Source organism: Manis javanica, chromosome 5, assembly GCF_040802235.1.
Source record: "Manis javanica isolate MJ-LG chromosome 5, MJ_LKY, whole genome shotgun sequence".
NCBI classification, from domain to species: domain Eukaryota; kingdom Metazoa; phylum Chordata; class Mammalia; order Pholidota; family Manidae; genus Manis; species Manis javanica.
Genome location: NC_133160.1, coordinates 3676642 through 3682641, shown reverse-complemented (window position 1 = coordinate 3682641; position 6000 = coordinate 3676642). Strand labels below are relative to the sequence as shown.

Sequence of the window (6000 nt, the reverse complement as noted above, 5' to 3'; positions counted from 1 at the left end):
CTTGTTTTTTTTTTTAAAATCATGTAATTTGGAGTGTTCATAAGGCAGGGGGGCTTTCTGTCTTGGTGTGCAGCACAGAGCTTTTACTCTGCTTCCATCTGTTTCCATCTTGTCATCCAACAGGAAATTAAATGCCATCCAGATGACATGGAAGCCTCTGTCTTACCAAAAACATAACATAATCACCTTCCAGTTTACTCAGAATCCTCACATGCATTGTGTCATTGGAGCGCCCCCGGGGGCCTGGGGGGTCCACCTGGACAGGGTTCCAGACTTCTGCAACATGCTGATGTTTGGGTGGGGGTGCTCTGCTGCTTCACAGGGCGCTTAGCAGCACCCGTGGACTCCAACCGCTCTTTGCAATAACACAGCCCCTTAATAGTGACAACCCAAAATGTCCCCAGATGTTGCCAAGTATTCCCTGGGGGGCAAAGTCACTGTGAGCTAGAAACGGTTTTCACAGAGGAGGCTGTGGCTCAGAGGCTGGCGTCTGATGGCCCCGATGGCCGCCAGGAGCCCCCGCGTCCCACAGCGTGCAGCAGCTCTTCCTGCACTCTCCTCTGCTCCACCTCCTGCTGCAATCCTTTCCAACATGAACACCTTCTAGCCGGCAGATTTATCTCTCAGACTTTAGCTGTTTCACGCTTCTGTTCTTCAGCCTCCTAGTATCACGTGACACTTCATCCCCTTCTTCTGTCCCCCAGAGGTTTGCGGGCAGGGCTCTGTGACACATTCCTCCAGTGACTCTGCCCCACGGTGGCCCTGTAAGCTTGGGTCAACTCCCAGCCGAAGGCAGCCCCTCCCTGGGCTGGGACGTGAGGAGGGGACTAATGGAGTGGGCGAGAAGACACCCTGAGAGCCCCTGTGGCCCCGAGGAATTGTTCACATCCCTCATGGGCCTGTCCAGCCAGGACCACAGTCTCAGCTTCTTAGTGACCGTGTGGGGCACCTGTGTGCCAAGCGGAGAGTGTCTTGAGATGGGGAACTCTGACCTGCTTGGTCCCCAGTATCTGCTTTGCGTGCCTTCTTTTCTCTCTGGCTGGAAGAATGGATCTGGGTCCGGCTACCTTGGTTGGGGGCAGGTATGAATGCGTGGATGTGAGTGTGCGTGCTGCCATTGGGGTGGTGTTGTTCATGGAGAGGGGCTTCTTTGGTCTCAGGTCTTACACATTTTGGACGTGCTGGGTGGCACAAGGCCACACAGGATTCTTAATTGCAGGACTTCTCAGGACCTTCCCTGCTGGTGCGCTCTGTGACCACCCCACAGCAGTTTTGCATGCGACATTTCCCAAAATAATTTGACTGTAGGACCCATTTTCTTTTCAGTGGAGTACTTTGTGCCACTGTTCACAGAGTATGAAGTGGGAAAAGCATCACCCAGCTATGAGGGTGTCCCTCACTCCCCTTGTCGGTCAGTTCTAAGGTACCTTTGAAACTGGCAGGATCGGACGTGGCCTGACACGGAGCCTGAGCTCTCCTTGGGTCTGGTGGCTCCCCGTGGCCGGATTCTGAGCAAGACCCCGGAAAGGAGAAATCTTTTCATCTGCAAGTATCAGGCCATTCCCAAAGCTGTGGGGAAAGTCTTGATGCTCCGACCTGCCTGTCCATGTCAGTGGCCACGGGAATGGGTGGCGGGTGGCAGAGGTGGGGCCGGCAGCCCACCCTCACCTGCCTCCTCCAAAACCCGAGAGGAGAGGTGAAGGGGACAGAGTGCCAGAAGAGAAAGGAAAGCAGAAGTTTCCATTTGTGCCGGATGGTTTTGTTTTTTTATCTGTTTGCAAATGTTCAGTGTAATGGTTTGAAACCCAGCCGTGGAGCTGCCGCCGCCCACACACAGAGCTGCCGTGGCACCGAGCTTCTGCCGGCGCACCAGAGCCCCGGCGCCGGCCACTAAACCCGAGCCCGCACCGGGGCGGGCAGCACCCCTACCCCCCGGGGCCCCTCTGCCACCCCCAACACCCACCACCCTCCACACACACAATTTAAAAAAAAATTTCCAGCACTCGGTTTTCTCTAGAGAAGGCATAAAAAGAAGCAAAGGCAGAGATGGGACGAGCAGGGAGAAAGCTCCTGCCTCATCGGAGCCACCGGTTGTCGGGAGAGCGCGGCAGCCCCACCTGCCTGTGGACTGGCCACTGAAAGGTGAGAGAGGTCTTTGTGATTTCTTTGTGCACCTGGAGGTCTGGGAGGCAAGGCCAGATGAAGGGACCCTGTCGTTGAGCCTCCCCAGTGATTCTATCAGGCAAGCATGATGGATGCTTCCTTCCAAGCACAAGCAGTTAAATCTCCGACACAAGCCCCCACTCAGGTCCCCGTGAGCGCTTTTGAACCAGTGGGCTTCTAATCCCCCCTCCTCCACCTCTCAGCACAGCCTCCTAAGCCTGAGAGGTGGATGACGCTCAGATCCTGCCTTGGGCTTGACCTGTTGATTTCCAGCCGAGGCTGCTGCCCCTCCCCCCTGGAGTAAGCACCGGCCCACTCTTTGGGGCCACATGCAATGGTTCTCCATCCAGGGGCTTTGGGAAACCTATTTCCCCAGTGGCCTGAAGCCCAGTAATCAGAAGCAATCAAACCCAGCTGTCCAGCTAATCTGTATGAAATAGGCTTCCTTTCCAGTCGAAATCAACAAAGTTTAAAATAGAAGGGACTGTAATCGGAAACGAAGCCATAGAGTTGTGTGTGTGATGCAACAGGCAGAAACATCCGCATGGAAAATATTAAGTACAAATTGCATAGCTCACAACCATGTGAGCCAGGAAAAGAAATGATTTCCTTGCTTATTAAGCATGTTTCTGGGTCAGAGGGTAGCCAGGTGGGGACATCTCTTCTCGAAGGTTTAAACCTTTCCACAAGAAGGAGAGAAATAAAAGAACAACAACAAACATGGAGGGAAAGAAAAAAGGCCATAATGTAATGTACATGCAGACAAGAAGCAGATTAAAAAGCTCCAGATTCTGTGCAGTCAGGGGATGAATCAGTAGGCATAGGTCTATTTTTAGATTCCAGGATCTGCTGTTACATTTGCCTGGCATTAATTAATGTCACAGGCATGTTTCATCCACAGGTTTGGAAGGGCCTTAGCATGTCATTCAAACTAGGGGGTGCCGGCCCTCATGCACGCACACCCTCCAGTCCTTCAGGTCTGGTCTCCGGCACACACGTGTCTCCAGAATATTCTGCCCTCTGACCCTGCCCTCTCCGGGTGTATCCGTTGATCTCCTGGCTGCAGCTTTTGGATGTCTGGCCACTGGCCAAGGAGAACTGTGATTATCATACTTTGTTTTTCAAAAAGGAAAGGCCATACAAGCTCAAATGCGGGGGGAGGGGCGGGGGGAGATTTTGGATCACGGCTCGCAATTTTAAAAAATGGCCTTGGGGCCAACTCTACCACCGCAAAGGACAAGGCCCCCAGCCTCCAAACAAGGCTGATTTTGACCAAGTAGCTCCGACACCCAGAACACCTTCCCATGTATACTTCCCATGAAGTATAATATTTTAGCAGGAACTAATTATGGGGCTGGGGTTGATGGGATGTGGGATGTTGGCTGAGATTGTGTGTGAGGTTAATTAGCCCCCAAAGCCTGTTCATACTCCAGAGCCAAGGTTGAACTTTGAAGAGCAGTTTAAATGCAGGAGTTATCATGAGCACGGTGCCTTGTTTTCTAAGGTGATAACAGGATAACAGCCGGCTTGAGCAAGAGACAAGAATGACAAACCGAAGGCCAAGTGGTCTTCAACTGTTGGGACAATGGTTTTGGTACATTTGCAACAATTATTTGCTCAATAAGAGCGTGTGAAAACATCATGGCCCCTAATTAGAAGAGACACCCTTATACTCTCTTAAATTATTCAGAATATTCCCCAACTATCCTAGAGTCAGACCAAGTCATTGCCTACCAACTGTTCAGCACCATTGTCAAGGCCACATGTAGTCTTCATGCAGTTCATGAGTCATTTATGGTTGGACCAGCCAGGACGGGGTGGGGGGGACACGGACCATCTTTTAGAGTAGGCCGGGAGGGCTCCCGTGGCACATGGCTGGCCTCGCTGTTGAGGGGAGAAATACAAAGAATGTAGATGGTCATTGATGACCACTGGCCAATTTTAGGCCCCAAAGAAGCATTACCATCACTGGATTTTTGAAGTTCTTAAGAAGAAGGATCCGAGGGTGTGAGCAAGCGAGGCACTGACCTTGGGTGTCACGCCATAATGCTCCATTCCATCCTTCTACCCGGACAGCTGACTCAGGGATGCCGAGATCTGTGGGTCTCTGTGCTGTGTGTCTGCCCTCCTGACCACACGATGCTCCTTGAACTCTGCTGATCATGTTCTTCACCAGGGCATCTGCAGCCAGGCACAGTTGGATTATTTTGGGCTGAGAATGCTGGCTTTCACCTTGGCAAGAGGCCATAGGGGTGGCCATGGATGGTCTCTCCATTGGTGGTAAGAATTTCTGGCCATCTCGGCATGCCAAAAGCAGGGGGCTTTTAGGTTCTTGTCCTGTGTTTAATACCTTTCTGGAGGATGGCATTAGAAAGTCAAGGGAAATCTTCCTAAAGGACCTATAGAGTCCTTTGGCTGCGTAGTGATTTCTCTGTGCATGGGGAGGTCTGATATGCAAGACCAGACGAAGGGTCTTGTCACTGAGCCTGGCTCGGAGGTGAGGAAAGTTCCACGTAGAGAGGTCCTTCTTGCCTGGTTCTGTGCTGGGGAAGGGCTCCACCTGCATTGATTTTATTTGGTCCTTGCAATGTCCCCATGAGGCTGGTGGTGTCCCCATCACCACTTTTTGGAAAAGGAAATGAAAACCTTTACATCTCATTTTGTGTTGATCTTAAAAAGATGAAAATTTTGCATTGCACTTCTAGCATATCCACTAACCTTACTATAAAACACTTCCTCTAAAAAAAATCTTGAGGGGAAATTGTCACTCTTGGGTGGTGCACATGTTTATCTGTAGAGTCACTGGGTAGTATTCCTGGGGCACCTCAGCTGGTAAAGGCCTAGTGTAGTGGCGGGGGGATGGACTGCACAGCCTGACAGACAGCCCACAACACGTTTCATGTCTGAACCTCCCGCCTTGATGGTGGCTCCAGGTGAAGGGCAGGCCCCTGAGCTCAGCACGCTAGGCCCACCAGCAAAGTGAAGAATGGGGCTCATCACCACCTCCACCCTCTGCAGAGGGCCATTGACTAATGCATGATGGAGAAGCTGGACGAAGGGCTGGAGTGGGGCTCATATCCACACGGGGGTCCTCCAAGACCCTCCAGAGCTAGCGCCTCCCACCCAAGCAGTCCCTGGCCACAGCCCTCTCTGCCCGCCTCTCCTCTCCTCTCCCTCTGTGACCCGCTGAGGGCCTCACATCCTGAGACAAGCCCTAGAAACGGACCTGTTGATGCAAACACTTGTTCCCTTCACCACAGGAAATGTGGCCCCACGTTCTCAGTGATAACCGGTCGGTTCCTCACAGAAACCAAAGAGGAACAGATTTTAGATTTTTAAATAAATTTGTAAACACATGTCCATCCCCCCACACCAAGCAAGCAATTCTTAGTTCACCTCACATGTGACCTCCGCCCTCTCTTCCTAACCTACATCAGGAAGCTGGACTTTGAGGAAGTAAATTCTGCTTTCTCTGGGCTTAGGTAAAAGTGGTGAGAAAACAGGATATTAGTAATAGTAGAGGTCAATGGACCTTGGGTCCCAGGTAGGGTGCTCAGATCAAATACAGGACTCCCAGTTAAAATCTGAATTCCAGTTATGCAACAGGCAGTTTTTAGTATAAGCATATGCCAAATATTGTAGACATGTTATACTCCCGTTAAGTCTCATTGTTCTTAGAAATTCAAGTTTAACTAGGCATCCTGTTTATATCTGCCACAACAAGTAACCGGAGCACAGGGGAGACTGAGACACTTCAAGGGGACACTGCCCCATCCTCGCGTGTCCCAGGCCGGCTGGTAATAACGAGCAGCCTACGGTGCCCCAGCAGGGGGGCCC

The 6000-nt window shown here is 51.5% G+C and overlaps 1 protein-coding gene across 7 annotated transcripts in view; it reads left to right on the top strand.

Annotated features, from left to right (window-relative positions):
• The first annotated feature begins 658 nt into the window (after positions 1-658).
• Positions 659-6000, top strand: part of ZNF831 (zinc finger protein 831) — a 97411-nt gene continuing 92069 nt past the window's right edge. For all 7 annotated transcript variants that reach the window (XR_012131228.1, XR_012131226.1, XR_012131224.1 and 4 more), the window contains exon 1: positions 659-2142. The gene's annotated coding sequence lies outside the window, so the exon portion shown is untranslated. The remainder of the gene's footprint in view (positions 2143-6000) is intronic.